Source organism: Nomascus leucogenys, chromosome 6 (genome assembly GCF_006542625.1).
Source record: "Nomascus leucogenys isolate Asia chromosome 6, Asia_NLE_v1, whole genome shotgun sequence".
In the NCBI taxonomy this organism is placed as follows: Eukaryota; Metazoa; Chordata; class Mammalia; order Primates; family Hylobatidae; genus Nomascus; species Nomascus leucogenys.
This window is the reverse complement of record NC_044386.1, coordinates 71,749,407-71,769,503: the sequence shown is the minus strand read 5'-3', so window position 1 is coordinate 71,769,503 and position 20,097 is coordinate 71,749,407.

The window sequence follows — 20,097 nt, the reverse complement described above, 5'->3', positions numbered from 1 at the left end:
CACACACACAGCTTTCCGTTTAATAAGCACTCAAACTTCTTAACATGGTTAAAGCAAATACAGGACCCTTCTAAAGTAAGGCTAAATGCTAAGCGATGGGGGAGAGAAAAAGGACATAAATAACTTCTACTCTCATGAGGTTAATCACTAAATCCTATTTTTCTAGAATCAACTGGCCTCTAAGCCCTGAAAATGAAACTGAATTTCTCACTTGATACTTGGCTATGACTTGCAATCATGAAAACCAAGAATTGTGTTATGTCACTGTGTATTGCTTGTTACCTGGGATCAAGGGTTTACTTTTTCATGATTTGCTCCATTACCTGTGTGCTTCTGATCTCAGACCGAACTAAGCTTTTTTATAGAGTTCTACAATTTACAGTTAGTATGTAAGAGTGGCTCTCAAACATATAGTCTCTGGACCAGGAGCACCTGGGAACTTCTTAGAAATATAAATTCTCAGGCCCCACCCTAGACCTGATGAATCAGAAACTCTGGAGTAGGGCCCAGCAATCTGTGCTGCAATAAGCCGTCCAGGTGTCAGGAACCTCTGCCATACAGCAGGTAGAAAAATGTGTTTCCTTCTATAGGTCCAAAGCCAGGGATACTATATGTTCTGTCTTGATATGAAACAATGACATGCAATTAAAAGACATAAATCTCCTTCCTACTTCCACCCTCCAGCCAGTGTGTTTTTATGAGTTCAATAAGAAAACACGTGGCAATCAGAGATTTCATCTAAAAAATATATTTACACGTATCGGTTCTCATCCAGCCTGATCTCATCAAATATCATTTATATCCTCTTACATCTAAAGTTTTAGAAAAGGATCTTCACAATGTAAGACTCAGGCACACTAGGAGCTCTATGATAAAAGACCAAATAGATCAGAATGTCCAAACTTAGTAGAGAAGAAAAGTGGACTCATTAGCTATATTTTCAAATTGCATTCAACAGGAAATTAAAGTTTTGAATTTTTTTCACCTTCATCCTTCCAAGTTAATAGAATTAAACCAGAATACTCCATTCTTCCAAAGCCTCTAGCCAGCCAAACCTTTACTGTATTACTTGTTTCTTTTCAATAGATATAAAGCAGAGTCCCGGTAGGCACATTTTGTATACCTGCAAAGATGCAAAACTAAACAGTTCTCTGTGTTCAATATTAAAACAAAAGTCCTGTAAACCTCAGATGGTGAGTGTAATACTTCAGCACTAGCATGAAAGCCTCAAATATAAAAAGATACCAAGAACCTCGCTAGCAAACAGAAGTAAGCTCTTGGCCGGGAGCAGTAGTTCACGCCTGTACTCCCAGCATATTGGCAAGCCAAGGTGGGTAAGTCAGGAGTTCAAGACCAGCCTGGGCAACATAGCTAATTCATATCTCTACAAAGAGAATTCAAAAATTAGCTGGGCTTGGCGGCACACACCTGTAGTCCTAGAGCTACTTGGGAGGATGAGGTGGGAAAATCATGTGAGCCCAGGAATTTGAGGCTGCAGTAGCTATGATCATGTCACTGCACTCCAGTTGGGGTGCCAGAGCGAGATCTAGTTATTACATTCTGTCTTGCTCCTGTTTCCACTAAAATCACTAAGTTAAAATGTGTTCATTCAGCAGGATAAAAATTAAGTGAAATTTGATTTTGGTCCTTTGCTAGCAAAAAATAAATAAATAAAATGGAATAACAAATTACTTACTGAGAGAAAGTCTTTGTAACCCCATTGACAGACAAAAGGTTTGTATCCTTAGCCTATAAAGAAATCTTTAAAATTACTCAGAAAAATAATGAATGATTTCCAGCAGAAAATGGGCAATGGAGAAACCGGCACTTCCTACAAGAATAAAAATGGCCTATGAGCATATGAAAAAGATTCAAAAGCACGAGAAATCAAAGAAATGTAATGAAAACAATGAGATTTTCTGCTTAAAGACCAGCAAAGATGACAAATGGAAGGGGGAACCTGGAGCTCTGTCCTTGTTGGTGGGAGCATAAACTGAACCAATTTTCCTACAGGATAATTTGAAATTTCTTTTAAAAATCCTAAAACAGTTTTATATTATTTTCCTCTAGGAATTCTACTTCTATGAATTCAGTGCAAAAATCCTTACTCAAGTCCATAAAAATGTATATAGAATGCCTGTAATCCAAGCACTTTGGGAGGCCGAGGTGGGCGGATCACGAGGTCAGGAGATCGAGACCATCCTGGCTAACAGGTGAAACCCCGTCTCTACTAAAAAAATACAAAAAATTAGCTGGGCGTGGTGGCGGGCACCTGTAGTCCCAGCTACTTGGGAGGCTGAGGCAGGAGAATGGCATGAACCTGGGAGGGGGAGCTTCCAGTGAGCCAAGATGGCACCACTGCACTTCAGCATGGGTGACAGAGCGAGAGACTCCGTCTCAAAAAAAAAAAAAAAATACATCCAACTATTAAAAATGATGATGCCAGGATATATTTCTGCCATAGAAACATGCTTAAAATATAGTAAGTGACAAAAGACCACATGTTATGATTCTACGTTTCAAAATGTTTATATGCATAAAAAGTGTAAAAAGCAACAAACCGGAATGTTTTGAGTGGCAAAATTAAAGATTTTTCTTTATATTTTGTCATCCAAATTATTAGAAAAAATGTGATTTCCTTTATAATCAGGGAGAAGTGTTATTTTCATTTATTTATATTAATATTTCTTTTCTTTTTCTTCTTTTTTCTCCTGTATGTATCCCATGCAGGCTAGAGCGCTTAAATCGCTGCCTCTTGAGGGAAATCAGCCCATTTTCAGGATGTGAAGTACACAAAGCTGCCCCATCTTCCCTTTATTTTTTATTTTTATTTTATTGATTTACTTATTTATGTTGAGATGGAGTCTCGCTCTGTTGCCCAGGCTGGAATGCAGTGGTGCATCTCAGCTCACTGCAACCTCCATCTCCCGAGTTCAAGTGATTCCCCTGCCTCAGCCTCCCAAGTAGCTAGGACTACAGGCATGCACCACCATGCCCAGCTAATTTTTGTATTTTAAGTAGAGAGGGAGTTTTACCATCTTGGACAGGCTGGTCTCAAACTCCTGACCTCAAGTGATCCATCTGCCTTGGCCTCCCAAAATGCTGAGATTACAGGCATGAGCCACTGTGCCTGGTCTGTCATATTATTTCTAAAAATTTCAGTGACATTTCAATTAAGTTAAATTTAATTCTTACTGACCTGATCTGTTATCCTCTGTTTAATGACATCTTCCAGTTGAAAAGTGTTTCCTCTGTAATCACAGGTGCTAAAGGAAATACAACATGTATTCATTAGGTGGATATCCACTAAACCTCTGATTCTTGCATTGTAGTCCTTACACCCTCAGCATCAGCAACACATGGGAACTTGTTAGACATGCAAATTCCTGGGCCAGCCCCACACCTCCTGAATCAGAAAGTGGGGAAGAGGGACAGCTATCTGTGCTTTAATAAGCCTTGAGATGCTCCCTGAAGTTTGAAAACTACAGAACTAGAATACATAAGGTAGTAAGTGCTCATACTTTATCCAAGTTACCTTCCCCTCTTTTCCATTCTCTTTTCCGTTGAAATAAAATGAGAGCTCATTTGGACTTAATGGGTATAAGAAAGAAGGCAATGAGATGACCAGGGTTTCAGGTTAGAGTTCAAAGTTTAATCAGTGGACAGTGACAGGATGCAAGCCTTCTAAACAGATTACTACAAGAAAGCTGATTATAATCTATAGAGTAGGTATCATTAGTGTACAGATGTTAAATTTTTTGGGTGGATTAATGGTATTGTGATTATGTAGGAGAATGTCCTGGTTCTTACAAGGTATCTGCAAAAGTACTTAACGGTGAAATGCTCTGATACTGGCAACTTACTTTGAAATGATTCAGGGGGAAAAAGGGCACATATACAATCTTCCATACGCGGAGGAGAGAAAACAAATATGACAAAACGTTAACTAGTGAATCCAGTTGAATAACATACTGATGTTCACTGTATGATTCTATCAACTTTTCTGTGTTTGCAAGTTTTTAAAATAAAAAGTTGAGGGAAAAGAAACATCACCCGAAATCTTTCTATGAAATGGAACCATAGAAAAAGCATAGAAGTGAACACTTTGCAGAAGAGGGCACCGTACCCATCCGGAGAGCATGGTCAAAGCACAGGGTCTCCTCCAGGAGGCTATTCTCTGGTCTCTTCTGTGCTGTCACTTCCCCTAGATGCAGCCAAGGCTTTTCTCTAACGACTCTTATTCTAAACATGTAATTTTTTTCATTCATTTAAGAAAGAGACAAAAGAATTAGTATGCATTCTTAAACCACAAACAATAGCATGAGTGATCTGTGCCTTAAGGACATGCTCGTGCTGCAGTTAACTAGCCCAACCTATTCCTTTAATTCGGCCCATCCCTTCGTTTCTGTAAAGGATACTTTTATTTAATTGAATATCTATAGAAACAATGCTAATGACAGGCTTGCTGTTAATAAATAAGTGGGTAAATCTCTATTTGGGGCTCTCAGCTCCGAAGACTGTGAGACCCCTGATTTCCCACTTCACACCTCTATATTTCTCTGTGTGTGTCTTTAATTCCTCTAGCGCTGCTAGGTTAAGGTCTCCCCAGCTGAGCTGGTCTTGGCACTAAACCTTTCTAGTCTCTTTTTATTGCAGTGTGCTAGCTGTTGTCTCTCATCTCCCTTTGTCATGCCTTCTTCTAACTTCACATGGGGCCCTCCTTTTTCGGTGTTATAGGGACAACCATGTACAAGGTCTCTAAGTGGAAGTTCACACCCTTATTGGGGTGATGCAGGCATATAGGAGTGTGTGTGTGTGTGTGTGTGTGTGTGTGTGTATTTGTTTTGCGACAGGGTCTCACTCTGTTGCCCAGGCTGGAGTGCAGTGGTGTGATCTTGGTTCACTGCAACCTCTGCCTCCCAGGCTCAAGCAATCCTCCTGCCTCAGCCTCCCAAGTAGCTGGGACAAAAGGTGCACACTGCCATGCCTGGCTAATTTCTGTATTTTTTGTAGAGGTGGAATTTTTCCATGTTGCCCAGGCTGGTCTTGAATTCCTGAGCTCAAGCAATCCACCTGCCTCAGCCTCCCAAAGTGCTGGGATTACAGGCATGATCAGGCATATGTTTTTAATGACCACTTTGCCAAAAGTCAATTAGTTCAATCATCTGTTCAACCAAATGACCAATTCACTGAAATTACTGAATTCACTGTGTTAATATATTGGCAATATTTTTCTTCTATTTATAAAGTTATAGCGATTGATATTCATAAAAATATTGGATGGGGACTTTAAAAAATAGATTTTGAAGGTCTCTGGTTCACCTTACTTGATGGGTTATAAAGACAAAACCAAAACAGCATTTTAAACAATATTTAATTTGTGTCAAGCCAAAAGAATAAATAGTAGAAGAGACTGAATATGTCATAGCTTAAGCTGCAGACCCTGAAAGGGGAAGTCTAAGGACAGAAAAAGAGAAGATGTTAAGGGAAGAGTTGGGGCAGGGACTGAGAGTAGGGGGAGGCAGAGGAGGTATGTGGAGGTCTGGGATGGTATGGGGTGGGGCTGAGGAAATTCAGGGGGGCCGTGGTGCAAGGAAGAATCTGAAGACCCAGGAGGACCTCCTTCCCCAGTTCCCTAGAGCTGCCTTATGTCTCATTGTTTATCCTCTATGTGTTGCTATAGACTTTATAAATAGTTAAACAAGTTTTAGTAACATTGAAAATTTCAGGTCATTGATTTCACTGTATATTGGTCGTTGGAAATTCTTCCAGTAAAATGGGCTTTGGTAAATTGCCTGGAGCTATTGCATCTCATGGTCCATCCGTGTGCAGACCTTGCCCAAGGTGGCCAATGGGATGTTATACATAGCTGGTCCATTTAGAGGAAGGAAGTCCCAAATTGTGTTTGGGAGAGAAGTGCAGGAATAGTTCAATCAGAGTGGGCTAAATGGCAAAACACAGATAGGAAGGCCAGTAGAAGATTGGGGAAGAAACTGTTCTGTGGTTGGTATCAAAAACAGCTCTGAGAAGCATGTGGTCCTTATCTGCAAAAGAAAGATGGGCCATGACATACCTGGGAATGTGCATGTTCTGTTTATTTTGGTGGATAAAACCACTGGCTTGGAATTCTGCTAGCTTTGAATTTACCACTATCTTAAGTAATATACATTTTTCTCTGCACAGGAAAAGTTCCTACTTTCTCAGATGGCTGAGGAAAAATGCACTGTAAACTTCCACAACATCCATTACGGTTTCTGAAGAGGTCAATTAAGAGTGCCACACTAGAGCTGAGTAGCTCAGCTCTACTGTAAGAGGCCAGCAGCACCTGTTCAAAACTCAGAAACGACTTTTTTATTTTTATTTTTTTCTGGTGTCAAAGTCAGAACTTGCAGATTCCATCTAAAAGAAGCTCAGGCTTGATTCTTTTCCTAACAAAAAGAAAAGATCCTAAATATGTATATATATTCAGAAGACTATAAATGTATGTGTATAAATAGAATAGTCGCTTATTACTCTTACCCTATTAGATAAAAAAATTTAAGATATGTACTTTTTTTTTTTTTTTTTGAGATGGAGACTCGCTCTGTCGCCCAGGCTGGAGTGCAGTGGCACTATCTTGGCTCACTGAAAGCTCCACCTCCTGGGTTCACGTCATTCTCCTGCCTCAGCCTCCCTAGTAGCTGGGACTACAGGCACCCGCCACCACACCCAGCTAATTTTTTTTTGTATTTTCAGTAGAGACGGGTTTTCACTGCGTTAGCCAGGATGGTCTCGATCTCCTGACCTCGTGATCTGCCTGCCTTGTCCTCCCAGCTGGCTCTCAGCTACCTGATACCAGTCACTTTCCTTGATTACTTTGTGGGAAACACACAATCATATGTATGTACACAGCATGCCTTTGTTCCATAACATGTGTCCAAACACCCCTAGGGGACCAGCACTGCCCCCACTTAAGATCTCTCACTTCACCCTCCACGTCTCTGGTTGTGTTACTTTGCACTATCTGCACATCCCCAATTCTATGCTTATCTGTTAGATTGCAATCATTTCTTCCCTGGCCATCTCCCAGCCAGGTTTGCATTTAGAAGCAAACCCATTTCCTATGGTCCAGTCTTTCACATACATGGCCTGTCAGATTACTGCTCTGACCTTGTCTCTCAGTTCTCCACTCATGCAGAGTAACTGAGATAGCTCAGGCTCAGGTACTTCTTAGTATCTCTAATGTTGTCACTGCTGTGATATACCGTGACATACCAGGACCCTGCCAATATGCATGGTCGTAGGATTTGAAATTTTGTGCTAGCCCAAAGAGCAAAGATCAGTTACACAAATGAAATGCAGAGAACCCTGTGTCCCAAAGTGTTGTCTGAACAGTGGGAACTGGGGCCTCCTGTGATGAATGGCCAGTGTATTGTTTTAGTAGGTGCAAAGAATAATGCCCCTGCATTTCACAAGTCATTGTGCTGTCATGCTTCCTTCACATAATAGGAAACGCTTTTCCAAATGAGTGTTGCGTTGCTTCACAGAGACAAAAAATGTAATTTAAGATGTCCCTTGTAATCCATGTTTTGTCATTTGGGTATTCATTTATTATTTAGCTATTTCCTGTTTGTAACCGAGACATATACCTGTCTTAGTGGTCATTCTGTTCTTCCTCTTCGTGAATTTTAAAGAATTATTTTTGTATCCTTTTCCTTTTTCCTCTCCTGTACAAAAGATAACAAAAGTATCTTTTGGGAGCTGGCTCTAATGCTTTACCCTGCAGCGAACTTGCAGGTGGGAGAAATCTACCATAAAACTTCGACTGTTGGCCGGGCGCGGTGGCTCACGCTTGTAATCCCAGCACTTTGGGAGGCTGAGGCGGGCGGATCACGAGGTCAGGAGATCGAGACCATGGTGAAACCCTGTCTCTACTAAAAATACAAAAAAATTAGCCGGGCGTGGTGGTGGGTGCCTGTAGTCTCAGCTACTCGGAGAGGCTGAGGCGGGAGAATGGCGTGAACCCAGGAGGCAGAGCTTGCAGTGAGCCGAGATTGCGCCACTGCACTCCAGCCTGGGCGACAGAGCGAGACTCTGTCTCAAAGAAAAAAAAAAAAAAGAAGGGTAAGAAAAGGCTTCAGGGAATCCTGAGCCAAGACTGGTCCTCAGAGAAGCCCTGTGTCTCCTAAAGGGGGATCTGCATTAGCCACCCTGCGGCCCTCAGTCATTGACTGAGGGGCAGATGCAGAAACAGATTTTAGAGAGAAGCAGCAAGTGGCCATAGTCAATTAGGCTTCCCATATTTTGAGGTCTATGAGTTTATTTATTTATTATTAATTTATTTATTTAAATTATACTTTAAGCTCTGGGTTACATGTGCAGAACTTGCAGTTTTGTTACATAGGTATGCACGTGCCATGGTGGTTTGCTGCACCCATCAACCCATCACCTACATTAGGTATTTCTCCTAATGCTATCCCTCCCTTACCCCCCACCCCCCACAGGCCCCGGTGTGTGATGATCCCCTCCCCGTGTCCATGAGTTCTCATTGTTCAACTCCCACTTATGAGTGAGAACATGCAGCCTTTGGTTTTCTGATCTTGTGATAGTTTGCTGAGAATGATGGTTTCCAGCTTCATCCATGTCGCTGCAAAGGACATGAACTCATCCTTTTTTATGGCTGCATAGTATTGCATGGTGTATATGTGCCACATTTTCTTAATCCAGTCTATCATTGATGAACATTTGGGTTGGTTTCAAGTCTTTGCTATTGTGAATAGTGCCACAATAAACATACGTGTGCATGTGTAGAATAATTTATAATCCCTTGAGTATATGCCCAGTAATGGAATTGCTGGGTCAAATGGTATTTCTAGTTCTAGATCCTTGAGGAATCGCCACACTGTCTTCCACAATGGTTGAACTAATTTACACTCCCACAACAGTGTAAATGCATTCCTATTTTTCCACAACCTCTCCGGCATCTGTTGTTCCCTGCCTTTTTAAGGATTGCCATTCTAACTGGAATGAGATGGTATCTTATTGTGGTTTAGATTTGCATTTCTCTAATGAAGGTCTGTGAGTTTCTTATTCATGGTCACTAAAAGATGTTTATCATGAATTGAAATCTCCAGATAGAGTAAAGCAATGCCTAACACAGTTACACACTTATCAATTTATTTATTCGTATTATTCATTATCATTATGAATATTCAACACATTAATAAAACAGCCACATGTGCAATCTACTTGGGATATTGGGAGAGTAAAGAATAACATAGCAGTGCTACAGATATATTTTTTTTTTTTTGAGACAGAGTCTTGCTCTGTCGCCCAGGCTGGAGTGCAGTGGCACCATCTCAGCTCACTGCAAGCTCCGCCTGCCGGGTTCACGCCATTCTCCAGCCTTGGCCTCCCAAGTAGCTGGGACTACAGGCGCCTGCCACCATGCCCGGCTAATTTTTTGTATTTTTAGTAGAGATGGGGTTTCACCGTGTTAGCCAGGATGGTCTTAATCTCCTGACCTTGTGATCCACCCGCCTCGGCCTCCCAAAGTGCTGGGATTACAGGCGTGAGCCACCGCGCCCGGCCGCTACAGATCATTTAAGAGATGGTTTCTCTCTCTCTCTCTCTATCTATCTATCTATCTATCTATATCTATCTATATATGTATCTCTCTCTCTATATATATATATATGTATATATACTCTCGATCTCCTGACCTAGTGATCTCCCCTCCTTGGCCTCCCAAAGTGCTGGGATTATGGGCATGAGCCACCGCACCCGGCCTGTTCCACTTCTTAAAACTGGTCACTGAAAGTACATTGTCTTGGGAAGAACTGGATATTTCTTGAAACCCCTTTCATATAGGCATATTCTCAAACATAGAATCTTCTTTTATTTTTTTCAAAGATTTTTTCCATTACTGTATAAAATTCAGAGAGTGTTGGCCAGGCGCAGTGGCTCACGCTTGTAATCCCAGCACTTTGGGAGGCCGAGGCGGGCGGATCACGAGGTCAGGAGATCGAGACCACAGTGAAACTCCATCTCTACTAAAAATACAAAAAATTAGCTGGGCGTGGTGGCTGGCGCCTGTAGTCCCAGCTACTCGGAGAGGCTGAAGCAGGAGAATGGCGTGAACCCAGGAGGCGGAGCTTGCAGTGAGCCGAGATCGCGCCACTGCACTCCAGCCTGGGCAACAGAGCGAGACTCTGTCTCAAAAAAAAAAAAAAAAAAAAAATTCAGAGAGTGTTTATGGATAGTGCATACTCTGCTCAAATATAGGGAACGAAAGCTACTTTAAAATGATATTATTTTTTGCTGAAAAGTATTATGATATTTAGTGTAAGCAAACAAATTACTCAGATGATAGTGTTTTGTTTTAATTTTTTAAATGTCTTGGCCAGGCGTGATGGCTCAAGCCTGTAATCCCAGCACTTTGGGAGGCCGAGGCAGGCGGATCACGAGGTCAGGAGATCAAGACCATCCTGGCTAACACGGTGAAACTCCGTCTCTACTAAAAATACAAAAATTAGCCAGGCGTGGTGGCGGGCGCCTGTTGTCCCAGCTACTCGGGAGGCTGAAGCAGGACAATGGTGTGACCCCAGGAGGCAGAGCTTGCAGTGAGCTGAGATCACACCACTATACATGATGAAAGCAGAACAGAAATCCTGTTACAGATAATAAGGATGGAGCTGTTCCATAAGAAGTGCAGTTATAAGAAAACACATTCACAGAGGAACACATAGATACCCAAGAGAGAAAGGATTATAAAAACCCTTAGGAGGAGGGTTCACATATTCATTACCCATTCAGGAACCCCCCTCCCCATTTCTTGTTTTGTAGGTTTCAAAGCCCTTTCAAGGTGGCAGAGGGAAGTCATCCGGCCTTTCTTTTTTAGCTTCTGTGTGAACTTGAGTCCCACTCTTTATTCTTTATAGGAGTGTGCAGATCTCCAATTATTCATGCTTAAGTTTCATTCTGGGGTTGCAAGAGAATATCAAATGCAGTGCTACCTTTGAGGCCTATCCTTTTAAGGTCTGCTAGAATTATATGAAAGAAATGTAGATTTTTATAGAGGACAGCAGAAAGTCATATCTTGCACGGGTGTCACTGAAAATTCACCTTTAATGTCTAAGAATATGCTCTTTCATGAACTGCTCTCCTGGAGATGAAGAGAAGTGTTTTACTTTGCCAAACCTTTTTTTTTTTTTTGAGATGGAGTTTTGCTCTTGTTGCCCAGGCTGGAAGGCAATGGTGTGATCCCGGCTCACTGCAACCTCCACCTCCCAGATTCAAGCGATTCTCCTGCCTCAGCCTCCAGAGTAGCTGGGATTACAGGCATGCACCACCATGGCCCAGCTAATTTTTTTTGTATTTTTAGTAGAGACAGGGTTTCTCCATGTTGCTCAGGCTGGTCTCGAACTCCCGACCTCAGGTGATCCACCTGCCTTGGCCTCCCCAAAATGCTGGGATTACAGGCGTGAGCCACCACGCCCGGCCTACTTTGCCAAACTTTTGACTACTGATAATGTATGTGTGCCCTGGCAGGGATGGCCACTGTACTGTCAGTATCAAGGGATGGCTAACAGCACCCACCACAATGTCAGCTATGAAAGGATTCAGAAAATAGCCTTCTGTAAGTCAGAATTTATTAATTTAGGAGTAGGGCCATGGAAGATGTCAACATAGGAATAAGTTTCAGATTTTAAACTGTAGATTTAGATGATCACTTCTTAGTGTTTGTATAAAATTTACTTTATTTTTATTGAAATATTAAGTTCCCTTTCCACCTTTATACTATGAAAAATGCCGTCTCTCACAATAGGGACATGCCTGTATTAAAGTATATGGAAGTAAATCAGCCATAGTAGCAAAAATTGCTTGCATGGACTCCCCCAAAAATGCCTTTCTTGGCCTGCCATTGATCTGAACCTCATTTCTAACTTGAATTGTCTGCAATTAGGGTCCTTAAGGAAGTAGATAGAGATTTTTACTTGGAAAATGTCACTTTTTAATGTTTTAATAATTAATTCATTCAAAATACTCAACAAATGCTCACTGAGTTTCTAGTATGGTCCTGGTTCTGTACAGGCACTGAGGTTAAAGTTGTGAATAAAGCAGACACAACCCTGCTCTCATGGGCTTTCCATTGTAAGAAAAAAGTAAATAAACAAACAAATAAAACCAGTATTGTAGCTGACATCTGTTATAAACAAAACCAAACAGGATGAGGTAAGGAAAGATATTTAAGAAGAATGTGCTGGTGAAGGCCACTCAGGGGGAGATATTTGGGTTGATGCTGAATAAGGAGAAGAAAAGAGTCATGGGAAAACCTGTGAGAACTGTGTCTAGGGCAGAAGGCAAAGTAGTTGTAAAGGCCCTATGGCAGGAATAAGTTTATTTTATTCCGAGAACAGAAGGCCAGGCGGCTTAAACAGAGTGAGCTAAAGGGAGGAGATAAACATACATCATGTTTTGGGGAGTCCAGTAGGCTCTGGTAAAGAGTTTATATTTTCTCCTAAGTAGACTAAGAAGTCATTTAAAAACTGTAAGCAGAGCTAGCTGGGCGCAGTGGCTCATGCCTGTAATCTCAGCACTTTGGGAAGCTGAGGTGGGCGGATCACCTGAAGTCAGGAGTTTGAGAGCAGCCTGGCCAACATGGTGAAACTCCGTCTCTACTAAAAATACACAAGTTAGCCGAGCGTGGTGGCACATGCCTGTAATCCCAGCTACTCAGGAGGCTGAGGAAGGAGAATCGCTTGAACCCAGGAGATGGAGATTGCAGTGAGCCAAGATGGCGCCACTGCACTCCAGCCTGGGTGACAGAGCAAGACTCTGTCTCAAAATAAATAAATAAATAAAAATACATCATAAATTTAATAAATAAAAACTGCAAGCAGAAATTGATACAATTTAATCTATGTTTTATGAGGACTTTACTATGAAAACTGGGCCCTGCATGCAAGAATGGAAAAAGAAAGTAACACAGACAGAAGATCACATAATCAGAACTAGAATAATAAAGAGTGGATAAGCTGAGAAGTACATAGATTTAGACAAATATTGGAAGCGGGGTTATTGGGATTCATTAATGGATTGGAAATTTGGGAGACAGAAGAAAGATGATAGCGAGGTTTGGTGGGATGATAGTGTCACTAAGTGAGAAAAGGAACTCTGAGAGAGGAGCAGGCCTGGCGGAGGGTCCCTGGGATTGATTAGAAATCAGTGGTTTTGTTAACTGTGAGATGTTTGTTAGATACCCAAGAGGGATGCGCAGAACTCAGGGAGACCACACAACTGGAGGTGTATGATTGTAAGCATTAGCATGTGGATAGTACTTAAGCTCTGAGATTGTATAAGGTTGTTACCTTTCCTTTGGAGTATAAATTCACACCAAAACTATTAGTGGAGACTATAAGACAATGAAATCATAAAAAAATTTACTGCAAAAACCGATGAATGGATAAAACATTTTATTAAATGTATTTGGCACCTTGTATATACTTAGTTGACCTAGGACAGAGAAGATACTTAGTAACATTCATTTTTTCTTACTGTAAGAATAATGACCCAGGAGGCAGAGGCTACAATGAGCTAAGATCAGGCCACTGCACTCTAGCTCTAGCAGACAGAGTGAGACTCCCTCTCAAAAAAAAAAAAAAAAGAATAATGAATGCTCATCAGAGGGAATTGAATTTTATTATTCTAGGAAATCTGGTGGAAAAGTGAAAAATAAATATTGATACCATTTATAAAACAATGAAAAAGACAAGAGAAGCCATCTAGGCTTTTCTCTGTACTTATACATATAAATACATCAATACTTTACTTAAAAAAATAAGATCGGCCGGGCACGGTGGCTCACACCTGTAATCCCAGCACTTTGGGAGGCCAAGGCGGGTGGATCATGAGGTCAGGAGATCCAGACCACGGTGAAACCCCGTCTCTACTAAAAATACAAAAAATTAGCCGGGCGCGGTGGCGGGCACCTGTAGTCCCAGCTACTCAGGAGGCTGAGGCAGGAGAATGGCATGAACCCGGGAGACGGAGCTTGCAGTGAGCTGAGATTGTGCCACTGCATTCCAGCCTGGGCGATAGTGTGAGACTCCGTCTCAAATAAATAAATAAATAAATAAATAAATAGTGCCAGGCCGGGTGCAGTGGCTCATGCTTGTAATCCCAGCACTTTGGGAGGCTGAGGCGGGTGGATCACAAGGTCAGGAGATCGAGACCACGGTGAAACCCCATCTCTACTAAAAATACAAAAAATTAGCCAGGCGTGGTGGCGGGCGCCTGTAGTCCCAGCTACTTGGAGAGGCTGAGGCAGGAGAATGGCGTGAACCCAGGAGGCAGAGCTTGCAGTGAGCAGAGATGGCGCCACTGCACTCCAGCCTGGGCGACAGAGCGAGACTCCATCTCAAAAAAAAAAAACAAATAAATAAATAGTGCCAATGTTATGACCAGAGGCAGCAAGGCCTGACACACCATCCAAGGCCAGTCTGGACACCTGCTCTTTTGTACATTAATATAATAAGCTTTTACAAGAAATACATGTTAACTTTTTCAGGATCAAAGGATTCAGAAGGCTATTTTGTTCTCATTTTATCCTTAGGCTTCAGCAGAAGAAACCCTTCCTATAAATCTCACCCAAGCAGGAATGGTAAGTGGCCTAAAATTTTTCTAGTATTTTCAAAATGACCCAGTTATAATAGGAAATTTCTTCTTGTACTATCGTCACTAATTCCAACTCAATATCCTTTAAAGGACAAAGATGCATGCATAAGTAAAAATATGACAGGTCACAATCACGCCGGGGTGGTCCTGGGGCAAGGCCCAGGTCCCTGCATGAGCATGCACAAGCACGTACACTGTGACAGGGAGGACGTTTATGTAACACGTCCACACCACTCCAGACTTGGTGAGCGCCAGTAGGAGCTGAGCTCCACACTCCATCTGGCACACCCCCTGTCCATTTAGTCTCTCAGTGTTCTGGGGAATGTTACAGCCTTCACTTCCTCCCCGGCCCAATTTTCCAAAGTCACCATCACCCCAGGAAAATACCAAACCTGGGTTTAAAAATAGGGAAGGGAAGAGAAGGGAGAGAAGAAAGGAAAGAGAAAGAAAGCCCAACCTCCTTCCAAAATGTCATGAGAATCTTGAGCACATATGGTCCTTGGCATGACCACATGACCTGCAGAGCCCCTGTTATAGAACTCATTTTTATATTTTCCTTAATATAACAGTTAATATAATATGTCATTTTTGTTAATAGTGTCTTTTTGTCATTTTACTTTTTAAAAGATTTTATTGAAGTATACATACAGGAAAGTGCATCTATCATAAGTGTGCAAATTGATGAATTCTAAAATCTTTATTGTACCTGTTCAGCACCTAGATTGACACTGAACATAACTAACAACCAGAAATCTCCTTGCACTCCATTCCTGTAACTACCCCTGCTCCCGACCAAATCACTCTCTTCTAACAGCATAACTTTGTGTGACTAGCTTTTTTAATGTAAAAGAATGAAATCTACAGCATGTATTCATTTGCATCTGGCTTCTGCCACCCAACATTATATTTGTGGGATTCATTTGTACAGTTGCATATTAGTTTGCAGATCCCTCACTCTCGTTTCTATATGGTATTATATTGCATAAATGTACCACACTTTATCCAACCTACTGTTAAATATTTGTGCATTTTCTACTTGGGGGCGATTTCAAATAGTGCTGCTATGAACATTCTTGTAAATGTCTTTTGGTGAACATATGCAACACATATATGCGTTGTTGTTGGTTCCCAGGAGTGGCATTCCTGGGTCATAAACAATGCATGTGTTCAGGTTTAGTATAGTATAATGCCAAACAGGTTTCCAAAGTGTCTGTGCCACTTTACATACCCGCCATTATTGAAAAAGTCCTATTTGCTCCACATTGTCACCAATACTTGATATTTTCTGTTTTTTTCTTTTAAACCATACTAGTAGGTGTGCAGTGATATTGCAGTGTGGTTTTAATTTGCATCTTCCTTGTGACAAATTAACCTTGATTACTGTAAGCCACTTGGAAATGTGATGTAAATTCATATAAAGATACAGTAGCAAAACACATACTAGGTTACTTTCATGCCTGGAAAGTTTAGATAGAATGATTTCTATGTAAGCTTTTACAGTGTAGTCTGAGTCCATAAATATTGATTACAAAAAACACATCTGTAGGTGAGTTACAATACCTCATTTATAATTCCAAATTCATGTTGTGTTAGCTCAATATTTTTCAAATATATTTTTGCATGCAATTTTCACCTTCTTTCTGAGTAGTTTCAGATATTTTGTATGGTTCCAGCACAGTCAGTTAGGTTGCCATTGTTTGGAAGCACACATCCACGTATCTGCACCATGATGATATGACACGCCCATACCCCCCATTTCACATTTTGTCAGAAGTGCATAGTTATCACTGACTAACTTTGCCAGTAGAAATGTACTCCCAATTTCCCATGGACTTATCTTGAATAATCTCTCAACTGAAGCATAACAGGTTTTGAATTCTGTTAGAATAGTTGTTTTTACTATCTTTTAATTTTATAAAAATTTCAAAGTTACTTAATACTTTTATTTAAAAAGTGAAACAAAGCTTTTCCTCTCCCTTACTCACATGATAGCCCAGCAGAGGGGGAAAGCACTGGCCCCAGGCCAAAATCATAAATGCTTTCAATTAACTAATAATAATTGCTGGCATGTTGCCATTAAATATCCTTGTCTCATTATCTCTGGTTGCTTTATCAAAGCCATAGGTCACTAAAGCCCACTTTTGAGACAAAGACTATTTCTCCCCCAAAAGTCAAGAGAAATATAAAAAATGAAATTAGTGATTAAGGATAGAAGTCAATTAATACAATCATTTTGTCTTAATTATTTCAAGTCCAGTTTTTTTCCTCCAGCAAACCTGAAAATACAGTATCCTCCAGCTATCAGAATTATATTGAGATCTACTCACATTTATGATGATGTTCAGAGATTCATCACTGGGAAGGAAAATGCACACGCTGCGGCGGTCTTGCATGACTCTGCTGTTGTGCAAATTCAACTTGTTCATTGTGTTTTGGGCTCTCTGGGTGGTCAGGGCTGGGCTCTGGGTCTTTGGCAATTCCTCGGGTTCCCAGCACTCCAAAGCCAAGCTCACCTCCTCATCACACGCCCTGCAGGAGAAGCATCAGGGTGTTCGACTACGTGGGTTTCATAGCTGTGGAAAAGCCAAAGGGGAGACTCCTGAAGAAAGGCGGTGAAGCCTGTGAAGAGCGGGTCAGGAAGATGAGCACAGCACTGCTACTCCTGTGGGCACAGGGACAGCATGTCTCCAGCCAGCGCCACCTTGTCTAATACATGGGAACTCACTGAAATTCGTTCTGTATTTTGCCCACAAAGTTTTACAGCTTTCATCCACAGTCAGGAATTAAACTTATACCAATGAGAGCCCCACACATTCAAGGATGTACTAAGCACTACAGGCCTCACAGAAACAGAGATCCTGTCTTGGAGTTTTCAGCCCCACATGGGAGATAAAGGGTTTTGAACCTGAAATGACAAAAACAACAGCAAGAAGAAAATGCTCGTCCTTTTTCATTACTATCAAACTCAATGTCTTGGCTCTTATATTACATTCATTCTTCAACCATTGTGGTCTGGCTTCCACTTCCTTCACTTCACCAACATGGCTCTGCCAAAGGAAGCCCGTGATCTCTAGGCCATCACTTTAATTGATCTCTCTATGACATTTATCCTGGTTGTTAAGCCCTCCTTACAACATTCTTCTCTCTTAGTTTTTATAGCTCTGTCTCTCCTGCTTCTTTAACCTGATAATGCATACTTGACTTTTCCATTTATTATTTCATAAACCAATTAATACACAGATAAAACAAGACTGTGTATATCAAACCATGTTTGTATAGAAAAAATGGATTTTGGATGCCTGTCATATGTAATTAGTTCTATTAAACATATTAATTGTATTGTTTAATTTATCAGGTTTTTGACATAGAGAATTTTGTTTGAAAGTAATAAAAATTTTATCTTCAATTTTCAATAATTACACCCATTATTTCTGTTTTATGTCTCATTGCATTGGTGAGATCTTGCAGAATAATTTTAAAACAGTAGTGGGTATTTTCTACTTTTAATGGGTATGTCTAGTATTTCATGTATTGTTGCTTATAGAACACTATTCAACCAAGACATGTCAAGACTAGTTGTCTCTCAAATCATTAGTATTTAAATTATTCCTTTCCAGCTACATTTGTAGGATGTAAAAGACTATTTCCAGGAATATGGAACTGTTTTACTAGGTGAAAAGTATATATAACCATACAATTTTCACAGAAAATACATTAATGCTCACATAAATCAAAGCATAAACGAAATAGAATCTTGGCCGATTTGCTTAAGGTTAAATGTATAACTCTTATCAGCAGGAGGGGAAAGAATATATTCTTAGATACTTGGCACATTTAGGAAATATAATCTAGTATTCTTTTTAAAGAATAAATAGGCCAGGCGCGGTGGCTCACGCCTGTAATCCCAGCACTTTGGGAGGCCGAGGCGGGCGGATCACGAGGTCAGGAGATCAAAACCACCCTGACTACACAGTGAAACCACGACTCTACTAAAAACACAGAAAATTAGCTGGGCACAGTTGTGGGCGCCTGTAGTCCCAGCTACTCGGGAGGCTGAGGCAGGAGAATGGCATGAACCCGGGAGGCGGAGCTTGCAGTGAGCCGAGATTGCGCCACTGCACTCCAGCCTGGGCTAAGAGTGAGACTCTGTCTAAAAAAAAGAAAAACAAAGAATAAGTAAAACATCATCTACAAGGGAATTACTCGAAATTAAAACAAGTGGTAATCATATATATGGTACTTCATTATTAGGAAGGTGGCTAAAAGCCCATTTAGATATATTCTGCTTTTCTTAAAGAATAGTAATCGTTTCATGTTAGGTTATAGCCAGCACATCACCTCGTGGGGTCATCGGAGGCCTATGCTATCGTTCTCACTAGGATGGATGGTTAACCCGTATGTTCTAGGACCACAAACTAGCTATGCCCCAATCTACTCATCCATCTAGAAAAAAGCACATGCTTTTAGTTCAACAATTCCAAGCATCAATTGGAGGACCAGCGTTGGCTGCATCAGAATCACCTGGGTGTTTGTAATAAATACAGAATCCTGAGCAGGTATTCTGGCATTTCTATTCATACAGAATCTCCAGGGTCAGGGCCAGGTATTGCTGATGTGTAGCAACAGATGGAAACCATCACTTTAGTTAGCAGAAGGAAGGCACTGAGCAGAGGGTTGAATACAGTACATTGGAAAAATATCTTAAAGATAAAGAATTGGGAAAAAGTCATATATGTGAATATCACATCATCATTACAATAGGAAAAAACAAGGCCCTCAACATTGTCAAAGGTATAAATTCCTAAAACAGGTCAAATTCGTGTTCTCAAAATATTTCCCTGAAAAATGTTACTAGGCGGTATAGGGATAAATAGGTTTGCAAAGTACTGTACCCTATATATATCTTGTCTCAGAAATTCAGAAAGTGTTAAAGACTCTGAGAAGTCCTGCAGGCAACTTCTTATATTTAATGCGGTATATCTCAAACTTACTTGAGCACACAATACTTTTTTCCCCCAAGGCATATCTATTAAGGTCCTATAGAACAATATTCTTAGGCATATCATTTAGAAATACAATTCTAAAATGATTTTAACAAATATTATATTTCATGGCAAAATTTTCCCCTATATATTGATATATTCCAACACTTAGTCTTCCTTTTTGCAATATAAATCTTTTCAAGAGGAAATTATAAGCTTTGATTAAATGCATCTTAAATTCTAACCCTTAAATAATATTCATCCCACTATAATTCTTCTTATTTAAATCTATACTTCAAATTGAGTTAGTCCTGTAATTTTTCACTTCTAATTAAACCAATTAAAGCAGGGTATGTCTACTGACCTACTTTCCAGAATTTAAAAAATAAACTAGGAAAAAATATCTTCTGAGCTGTGGGATGTTTCCAGAGCTTCACTGAAATAACGAAATTTTCATTTG